Here is a 10,991-nt window from a genome sequence, read left to right as displayed (position 1 = left end):
ACCTGGGCTCGTACTAGGAACACATCGACAGTCGAAGCAGCGTTACCCATCGCTCCACAAAAGCCGCAGCCCTTGCAGAGCAAGGGGAATAACTACTCCAAGTCTCAGAGCGAGTGACGTTTGAAACTCTATTATCGCGCACCCCGCTAACTAGCTAGCCATTTTACATCGGTTACACCAGCCATTGGGCTGATAGGCTTGAAGTCATAAACAGCGCTGTGCTTGCGAAGAGCTGCTGGCAAAATGCACGAAAGTGCTGTTTGAATGAATGCTTACGAGCCTGCTGCTGCCTACCATTGCTCAGTCAGACTGCTCTATCAAATCATAGACTTAATTATAACATAATAACATACAGAAATACGAGCCTTTGGTCATTAATATGGTTGAATCCGGAAACTATCATTTCAGTGAAAGACGGAACCGTTCAGTATTTTATCTAAGTCTACATATTCTTGTTACATCAATGTTATATCATAATAGAATAGAATTCTGGCAAATTAGTTCGCAATGAGCCAGACTGCCCAAACTGTTGCATATACCCTGACTCTGCGTGCAATGAACGCAATGAAGTGACACAATTTCACCTGGTTAATATTGCCTGCTAACCTGGATTTCTTTTAGCTAAATATGCAGGTTTAAAAATATATACTTCTGTGTATTGATTTTAAGCAAGGCATTGGTGTTTATGGTTAGGTACAGTCGTCCAACGGTTGTGTTTTTTTCGCAAATGTGCTTTTGTTAAATCATCCCCCAGCGTTGCATCGATTATATACAAGGCAGGACACGCTAGATAAACTAGTAATATCATCAACCATGTGTAGTTAAATAGTGATTATGATTGATTGATTGTTTTTTATAAGATAAGTTTAATTCTAGCTAGCAACATACCTTGGCTTCTAACAGGCAGGCTCCTCGTGGAGTGCCCCGAGCTGTCGTTCTGCCCCTGAACAAGGCAGTTAACCCACCGTTCCTAGGCCGTCATTGAAAATAAGAATGTGTTCTTAACTGACTTGCCTAGTTAAATAAAAGGTATACATTTTTTTTTTCATCGGCACTAATTAATCGGCCATTCCGATTAATCGGTCGACCTCTAATAAAAACAGCCCTTACCCGTGGTATATTGACCATATACCACAACCCCTCGTACCTTATTGCTTAATTCTCACCCCTTCTATCCCTCCTCCCAGAATCCATAGTGTTGTCTGCTAATTAACAGGGTTTGACTTGGGCCGGAGCTGTCTGGAACGCTGTACTGGCACTTTTAATTTTTGTGGATTTTTGAACTGGCTCCTCTATAAAAACAAAGTAGCCTATCACTTCCCCAGATTCACAGACAAAGAGGCAAAAAAGGTTGATCAAAGCAGAATGAAGGTGAGATCTTCATTTAATATCAATAGTAGAGTGGGCATTTAATAGTAGAGTGAGCATTCATTTCCTGATTCCACTTTGTTCAAGTTTACTTGTCGCTAGTCTGTGAATCTGTGAGTGACAGTAGGCTGTTGGAGATTGCACAGATTGAAAATGTGCCAACCTGATTGGCATGATGCCCTGTTCCAAGTTGTCAAGTGAGGGTTTGTAAGGTCATGAAAAGTCATGGAAATTAGTTTCATAATTGTTGTTAATGTCATGAAAACGCATTTTTAAACATGATCAATCAATTGAAAAACGACATATCAGCCATTATTGGAATGACCCTTCAGTGCATGTCTTTGGTGCTGCATGTGTGGCAGTGCGAGTGGGCCTTTTTCCTGAGAAGAGAGAGCATTTCAGCAGCAGGTATAAAATAATGACAGATAGAATAACTAGATCACCAATTCAAAACATGTGACAAACAGTGCAGTTCCATGTGGGGGGCCTGTGTGCCTTGACAACGGCAGGAGTGTCACGTTCTGATCTTAGTTCCTTTGTCTTGTCTTTTGTTTTAGTATGGTCAGGGCGTGAGCACACGGGGAGTGTGGCGAAGTCAGGTAGGATACCTGCTCCAACTTCCCGTGCTTACAGGTGAGAGAGAGGGACCGGGCAGGCACCGTGTTATGCCGTGAGGTGCAAGGTGTCCCCGGTGCGTGTGCATAGCCCAGTGCGGTACATTGCAGCGCCTCGTATCGGCCGGGCTAGAGTGGGCATCGAGCCAGGTGCCATGAAGCCAGCTCAGCGCATCTGGTCTCCAGTGCGTCTCCTCGGGCCAGTGTACATGGCACCAGCCCTACACATGGTGTCCCCGGTTCGCCAGCACACCCCAGTGCGGGCTATTCCACCTCCCTGCACTGGCCTGGGTACGGGGAGCATTCAGCCAGATAGGGTTGGGCAGGCTCGGTGCTCGAGACCTACTGTGCGCCTTCACGGTCCGGTCTAACCGGTGCTACACGCACTAGCCCTCCGGTGGCAGCCCCCCGCACCAGGCTGTCGCTCCGTCTTCTCCCTACAGGTGCTCCCGCCTGTCCAGCGCTGCCAGAGCCTCCCTCCTGCCCTGCGCTGCCAGAGCCTTCTTCCTGCCCGGCGCTGCCAGAGCCCTCCTCCTGTCCGGCGCTGCCAGAGCCTTCCTCTTGTCCGGCGCTGCCAGAGCCCTCCTCCTGCCCTGCGCTGCCAGAGCCTTCCTCCTGTCCGGCGCTGCCGGAGCCTTCCTCCTGTCCGGCGCTGCCGGAGTCTCCCGCCTGTCCAGCTCTGCCGGAGTCGTCCTTCACTTTGGCGCTGCCGGAATCTCCCGTCCACTCGGGACCCGTGGCTAGGGTCCCCAGTCCGAGGTCGGCGGCAAGGGTCGCCGCTCTTAAGAGGCCACGGAGGCGGTTAAGGAGGCGGAGAAAGACTATGGTGGAGTGGGGTACACGTCCCGCACTAGAGCCGCCACCGCGGACAGACACCCACCCAGACCCCCCCCAATAGGTTCAGGTTTTGCGGCCGGAGTCCTCACCTTTTGGGGGAGGGGGACTGTCACGTTCTGACCTTAGTTCCTTTGTTTTGTCTTTTGTTTTAGTATGGTCAGGGCGTGAGTTGGGTTAGTTGTCTATGTTAGTTTGTCTATGATTTTCTGTTTCTGTGTTTGGCCTGGTATGGTTCTCAATCAGAGGCAGCTGTCAATCGTTGTCCCTGATTGAGAACCATATTTAGGTAGCCTGTTTTGTATTGTGTGTTGTGGGTGATTGTTCCTGTTTCCTGTTTCAGGACTGTTTCGTCTTCGTTAATTTTGCCGATTTATTGTTTTTTGTTCGTTGTTAAAGTACTCTATTAAAATGGATAATCATCACGCTGCATTTTGGTCCTCCTGTCTTTCCCCAGACGACAAGCATTACAAGGAGACGGTCGGTCTACATGGGACAAAGCAGCTTCCAATGTCAATAACACTTATTTTTTCATGTAGGCTATATTAATAGTTACAAAAATTTGGTTAAAAGTCATGGAGAAGTCATGGAAAAATGTTAATAAACCGTTAACAGTGAATAATCAGAGGTCTCTATAGCATAATGTTATTTGTGAATTTCGGTAAACATCCCAAGTAAACATCCCAAGTCAAGCACTGCTAATGAAGCCATTTATCCACTTCAGAGGAGAATAATATCTCCTGGTCTGACAAGAGAGATAATAGCAACTTTTACTACAACATAAGCTGTCATTTTGATTAAGGCATAACTCAATGATGTTCATTATCAAGACAATATAATGCATTTTCGATAATAAATGACAATCTGCCTGGTTGACATTTGAAGCGTCAACACTTCAAAGGGGTTTGATTGATTCCCTTGGTTGATGCTTGTTAATTTCTCAAGACAATAGGATTCACTGTATATGGAATATAAAGTTGTAAAGGAATTGTCTCCAATCCTGTTCCCGGAGAGCAGTGCAGGTCTTTGGTCTAGCCTAGGAAAAAGTAGTGACAGACCTGATTTAGCGTTTCAAGGTATTGATGGTTAGGTGGTGAAAACAATCAATCTCTGGCACAAAGGCATACTTTGGGGATTTCCATAACCATAGTTTGTGATCACTGGTATACATGAATCAACTTCAAAATGAATTGGTCATTCAACTGTAATAGTAGTGGACACAACCAATTATGGAGTGTTTGTAAGTGCATCTGAGTTGCGTTTCTGGCAGACTGTTCGTTCTGGTTTTGCTGGGATTATAGAGAATGGCACTTTGTCAAAGCTGTTTACCATCTTAGCCTGATTATGATCTCTTTAATCTGTCATGAAGCCTAACCTAATGATCAAAGCCAAACACATCTCACAGACTGCCATGAAGACGAATGCACTTACAGCAAACCTCCCTTCTCTTTATTATTATTTATTTATACAATTATTTATTCATTTCTTGTAAAAAAAAATAAAAAAAAACGTTTTTAAAACCTTTTTTTACTGTATTGCTAGATATTACTGCACTGTAGGATTTGGGAACATAAGTATTTTGCTGCACCTGCAATAACATCTGCAAATCTGGGTACCCGACCAATAAACTTTGATTCGATTCCCAGAGCATGAATATGTATGACCAACATACCAGGAGGATCCCACTGATGTGCATTACCACTTTGCGTATTCATATTGAGAGAAGCTGCAAAAATCACATTATTCACAATGAAGTCACGTCATATAGAGCAGATTACATGTAGCTTACTTAGATAAATAGGCATATTTAGGTGAGGAACGGAGCCAGTGAATTCATTCAGGCTTATGGGCCTTTATTGTGAACCCCTGCTGCTCTGTGAAATCTGCAGAAAATATGTGTGTGTGTGTGTGTGTGTGTGTGTGTGAGAACCTAAGGTATAGTCACATCCAGAAAATGCCATTGACTCCCATTATACCCTCAGAGCCCCATATACCCCATTACACCACAGAACAGATTGGCCCCTATGAAGACTAATGGATCCACAGAAACACAATAACTTATCGTTCTGCATGTAGAATTCCCTTTGAATTATTTACCAGCCCACTCATTATTATGAAGGTAAAATGTACGGCTATAGGCCCGCATTCCCGACTAACAAATCTTGGCCGAGCGACACGTAGCCGAACACCCCATGTGCAGACTCACACAGAAACACATTAGCCATTATCCTATTTACACAGCTGCAGAGAGCCATACATTACCTTTCCACTGACACACAGGGATATTATTTATAGTCTGTCATCAGGCCAGCCCTGTGTCTAACTCTCTCCTCTCTCCTGTGGTGGTGGTGGTAAGTCGGTACGGAAGGGATTGGAAAAACAGCCACATAGGTGTTTAAAACAACTCAATTCATTACAACACCTTTATAACAAGGGGTGGGATGGAAAGACAGGTTGTGTTTAGGGTAGGAGGTGTATGTGAATGCGTGTGTGGGTGGAGGGTATGAGATTGTATGTTTTGTTCTAGCTGGTACACACACGCACACGCACACACACACAGAATCAACCACATGTGGTGCCCAAGCCCAGTCCAGCATAGTATTTACCTGGCTGACAGCTACATTCCCCACACAGTAGTGGTGCACCCATAGTAGAGACCCAAGAACAATCAGCTCTAATTTCCCACAGGTGTGAATGAGTGGGCAGTGTGGAGTATTTCAAAGGCCTGTATGCTTTGGTTTGAGAGAGTCCTCAGCCAATGATAGCCCTGGGGTTGCTAGAGAAGGTAAGAGCTGGTGTGGAAGGAGTAGATCCAGTAAATGTTGTAAGTGAACGTTTAGGAACCCAGTACTATGCTGTCCGGAATATTTTCACTGACTGATCTAAGGACTCTAAAGAAGGGAGAACAGGTGCAGCTCTTAGTGTTCCTGAGTTACAGGTTGCAGTGACACAATGTCTGTATACACAATGGAGTTGCTGGCTATGCTCTCGGCTACAGAGTGGGCGGAGGATATGAGGCCAGACAGGGTAGTCATCTGCTCTGACTCATGTGCATCGCTATTGAGCTTAAATTCATTGTGTCACAGAGCAGACAAGATGTATTGTATACGATTTTGCGGTGCCGGTTTAGGGTGAGACCGATGAGGGTATTTGTGAGGTTCCTTTTGGGTACCAGCTCATGTGGGAGTAGAGGGGAATGAGCAGGGTGGATGTTCTCGCCAAGCAGGCTCTCAAACGTGCTAGTGTTGCTATGGAAATGTCAATCAGTGGTTAAAAACAAATGGTAAGAGTTTTGGAACAGGGAAAGAAAGGGAAGACACGTGTATAAGATCCAGGAGAAGTTAGGGGCAGGGAGGTCCTCGGGTCGAGAGAGAAGGGAAGAAAGTGTAATCAGAAGGCTGAGACTGGGAGGTGTGATCAATGTCAGGAGGAGATGGAGACAATGGAACACATGCTATTTCAGTGCCAGCAATTGTCATTAGATTTGAGGAGTAATGGTGTTGATGAGCTAAGTGTAAGTAAACTGCTGACAATCTTCAGGGGATGTATTGTTTAATTTTGTGTTTCGTTTCCTTTGGGAGATGAGAATAATGGGTAGGATTTAGATCTTCCCTGTCTCTGGTCCACACTCCAGTCCAGTTGGTGGTGGTAATGCCCCTTAAAGTTGGTTGCCCCCCTCAAAAAAAAAACAAAGAATGGTTTGAGAGGTAACGTGCCGCTGTGCTGGGGTTGTGTGTGTACGGAGCTCTATAGTCCAGGTATTTACACCCATTTTCTCTGTCACATGTCGTAATGTGTGAAATGTTGTGATGTGAATTAATCCAGTGTTGTGTTTAGGGTATGCCAGGGTATCACCTGATCCAGGACACGGCCGGACTACAGGCCTTAACTCCTCTCGCGACTAAAGTCCAATAGGAGGGATGGTGGACAGGGAGCCAGTCCAGGAGCATGTACATCACTTGCAAAACATGTACAAATCACTTTTTCCTTTGGAGTATTCATATATACAGAAACATTGTTGTGTGTGTGATTTAATTGATTAGCTTTTCTATGGTTGAATTAATGGTGCTTCCCAGATTGTTGCCCACAGAAGCTCCAACAAAGTACTGTGAATTTCATTTATCGGAGCTCTTGTTCCTCCGCACTGATCTTGTGGATTGTCTGTTTCTCTCCCTCTAGTCGGCCACCGGCAGCAGATGATCCTGTGTACACTGTGTCTTGGTAGGGCAAGCTGGGTTGATGTTCCCGCACTCTATTCATTGCATACATTTTAGTGTGTTGGTGGGGGGGTAATTTCTTACCAGGTGTTTTTGTAGTGATACGATTTCATGCATGTTCCAATATTTAAATGCTCTTGCCTTGTTGTAGTTTTGTTTTAGGAATTTGCATCCTTCCTCATTGGCTCTTTCTTTCTTTTTCTGCAGGTGCCTGTGGTCGGGGGTTGGGAGCAGGCTCCAGCTCCTCAGGGACGCAGCGCTGAGACTGTCTGGTGGTCGGCTAGACAGGATAGAGTATTTTATACGCATGAATATGGTTATCCATTTCCTGACCCTTGTGAAACTATTTCAACGCTGTGATAAAACTGCCATTTTGCATTTTATAAAACTGCCTCATCTGGTGATCTGGCCAGGTTTTAAAGGTTGAGGTCCTTCCCCTCAAGAAACAGAAGGTGGCGTAGTCTAGTCTACTTAGGCGGCGTTTACACAGACGGCCCAATTCTGATATTTTTCCACTAATTGGTCTTTTGACCAATCACATCAGATCTTTTCACTGCGGGTCTTTTTCAGAGCTGATCTGATTGGTCAGAAGACCAATTTGTGAAAAAGATCAGAATTGGGTTACTTTTGTAAAAAAGCGCAGGCATAGTGGACCTATAAGGTTAGGTTACCACACACACAATGAGCGCTTCATCTGAGTGAAGGTGGAGGAGAGGAACGGCAGAGATTTGGTGAGCTATAACATGTCTGAGCCATAACATGTGTGAGCTGTAACATGTGCTGTACAGTGCATCTCGGGTTCGGCTGAGTCATTCATAGGGTGACTGTCTGAGCACCTCCTAGAACTGGCTGACAGTGAGCAATGTGGTTGTGTGCGTGTAGGCCGACAGTGAGCGATGCCTATGTAATGAGGTGATGATGGACACACCACACAGCGGGCCAAACCTGTGAGATGGTCAATTAATCTTGGCTGTGGAGACATGACTGGTGGACCTCACCTGGTTACTGTAATATGATTTCACACTGTATGGAAACCAATGTCTTATGTGAATGTCACAGTGAGAATTGTAGTTCGGGAATTGACTTTTGAAAACGATGTCAGCACATACACAACCACACACACACAGCACAATTGCTGCTATATATGCAACCACACATTTCTGGTAACATGCCACAATCACAAACTATCTGCCATTTTTAAGTCAAGCTTCGCAATCTGCCTACTGTAATTAACAATATGGTGAGATCAACACTCAAATGTGCCTCCATGTAGTGTCACTACAAGAACAATAGACAGTCCACCATTAGTCTCACATTCTCTGTCTCAAAGATCCATCAACTGCCAAACTACAACTACATTTCTGACACCACAAAGACACGAAGACTAGAGTATAGGATCTGTTGATTGATGATAGAGCGGTATGTGTGTCCTGCAAGCATGGGCTTCTGTGCAAATGTGTTTTGAGTTTGACTATCCTTGTGGGGACCAGAAGTGTCAGAAGTGGGGACATTTCGCCGGTCCCCACAAGGAAAAAGGTTATTTTAGGGTTAAGTTTAGGGTTAAGGTTTTGTGTGTATGGCTGAGGGTACAGTAGGTGTATCATTCCTCTGGCATCATAAGCGGCTACAGTATGAGAGGCGATGAGTTTTAAGAGAGGAGCGAGAGGTGAATATGGTGATTCAATTCAGCCAGAAGGCTGCAGCGTTGCTTCTGTCTGACAGAGAGGATATTTTATTTACACATTATTTACACATCATTACCCAAGCATGCATCCTCCACCTTTGCCACTCTCTCTCACTACTGAGGGTGTGTGTGTGTGTGTGTGTGTGTGTGTGTGCATGTGTGCATGTGTGTGTGTATGTGTGTACATGTTTGTGTGTGTGTACATGTTTGTGTGTGTGTACATGTTTTTTTTTTTACACACATTTGTGCGCATGTGTGTTTATATATCTGTGTGTCTTAGGGGAAAGGAGAACCATTAAGTCTACTCTCACTGTGTAATTCTGCAGTGTCATTCTCCATTTCTGCTTTCCTTTCATTGTGTAAACGACTGTTACTGGGACACTGTGGATGATTCATTCTGTTGTGCAGCGTTTCTAATCACCGTGCCTGGACATTTTATGCGGTTTGTTAGAGGTGTTTTGTCAAATTGAATTAATTTCCTCCCTCAGTGTTCACCACTAATTATAAACACCCGAACAGATGGGACTTAAGCCCTTTCTAGAACATTCTGTACCTTTGCCAAGAAACTATGGCCACTTCTATTCCATAGTCAGTCTTCACTCGGCTGCGAATGTGAGGAGACCAGGAAAGGTACTGTACTGAATGCATAATTATATAGAGTGCCATCAGAAAGTATTCAGACCCCTTGACTTTTTCCACATTTTGTTAAGTTACAGCCTTATTTTAAAATTGATTAAATAGTTTTTTCCCCCTCATCAATCTACACACCATGCCCCATAAGGACAAAGCAAAAACAGGTTTTTAGAAATGTTTGCTAATTTATAAAAAATAAAAACAACTGAAAAATCACATTTACATAAGTGTTCAGACAATTTACTCACTACCTTGTTGAAGCACCAGACTTGAGTCTGCTCGGGTATGAAGCTACAAGCTCGGCACACCTGTATTTGGGGAGTTTCTCCCATTCTTCTCTGCAGATCTTCTCAAGCTCTGTCAGGTTGGATGGGGAGCGTTGCTGCACAGCTATTGTCAGGTCTCTCCAGAGATGTTCAATCGGGTACAAGTCCAGGTTCTGGCTGGGCGACTCAAGGACATTCAGAGGCTTGTCCCGAAGCCACTCCTGCATTGTCTTGGCTGTGTGTTTGTCCTGTTGGAAGGTGAACCGTAACCCCAGTCTGAGGTCCTGAGTGATCTGGGAGCAGGTTTTCATCAAGGATCTCCCTGTACATTGCGCCGTTTATCTTTGCCTTGATCCTGACTAGTCTCCAAGTCCCTGGCGCTAAAAAATATCCCCACAGCATGATGCTGCCACCACCATGCTTCACTGTAGGGATGGTGCCAGGTTTCCTCCCGACGTGACACTTGGAATTCAGGTCAAAGTGTTCAATCTTGGTTTCATCAGACCAGAGAATTTTGTTTCTCATGGTCTGAGAGTGTTTAGATGCCTTTTGGCAAACTCCAAGCGGGCTGTCATGTGACTTTTATTGAGGAGTGGCTTCCATCTGGCCACTCTGCCATAAAGGCCTGATTGGTGGAGTGCTGCAGAGATGGTTGTCCTTCTGGAAGGTTCTCCCATCTCCACAGAGGATCTTTAGAGCTCTGTCAGAGTGACCATCGGGTTCTAGGTCACCTCCCTGACCAAGGCCCTTCTCCCCCAATTGCTCAGTTTGACCAGGCGGCCAGCTCTAGGAAGAGTCTTCCAAACTTCTTCCATTTAAGAATGATGGAGGATGTGTTCTTGGGGACCTTCAATGCTGCAGAAATGTTTTGGTGCCCTTCCCCAGATCTGTGCCTCGACACAATCCTGTCTCGGTGCTTTATGGTCAATTCCTTCAACCTGGTTTTTGTGAGAACTTAAATAGATAGGTGTGTGCCTTTCCAAAACATGTCCAATCAATTGAATTTAACACAGGTGGATAAACATCTCAAGGATGATCAATGGGAACAGGACGCACCTGAGCTCAATTTCGAGTCTCATAGCAAAGGGTCTGAATACTTATGTAAGTAAGGTATTTCTGTTTTTATTTTTAATACATTTGCAAAAATGTCAAAAAACAGTTTTCGCTCTGTCATTATGGACTATTGTGTGTAGATTGCTTTGGAAAATGTGTTATTTAATCAATTTTAGAATAAGGCTGTAACGTAACCAAATGTGGAAAAAGTCAAGGGGTCTGAATACTTCTGAAGGCACTGTATGCAACATAAACTCACACAGATGCATACACAGAATCACATACACACAATGCTCTCGGTCTCTCTCTTTCTTGCTCACAC

The 10,991-nt window shown here is 44.7% G+C and overlaps 1 long non-coding RNA gene across 1 annotated transcript; it reads left to right on the top strand.

Annotated features, from left to right (window-relative positions):
* The first annotated feature begins 6,651 nt into the window (after window positions 1–6,651).
* On the top strand, window positions 6,652–7,463 carry LOC118965078. Its single transcript, XR_005052414.1, has 3 exons — window positions 6,652–6,786; window positions 6,996–7,037; window positions 7,241–7,463. It is a non-coding gene; the product is annotated as an uncharacterized LOC118965078 (long non-coding RNA).
* Window positions 7,464–10,991: the final 3,528 nt, after the last annotated feature.

Source organism: Oncorhynchus mykiss, chromosome 6 (genome assembly GCF_013265735.2).
Source record: "Oncorhynchus mykiss isolate Arlee chromosome 6, USDA_OmykA_1.1, whole genome shotgun sequence".
Lineage (NCBI taxonomy): Eukaryota > Metazoa > Chordata > Actinopteri > Salmoniformes > Salmonidae > Oncorhynchus > Oncorhynchus mykiss.
The sequence above is the reverse complement of the archived record's forward strand: the minus strand, read 5'-3'. Positions and strand labels throughout refer to the sequence as shown.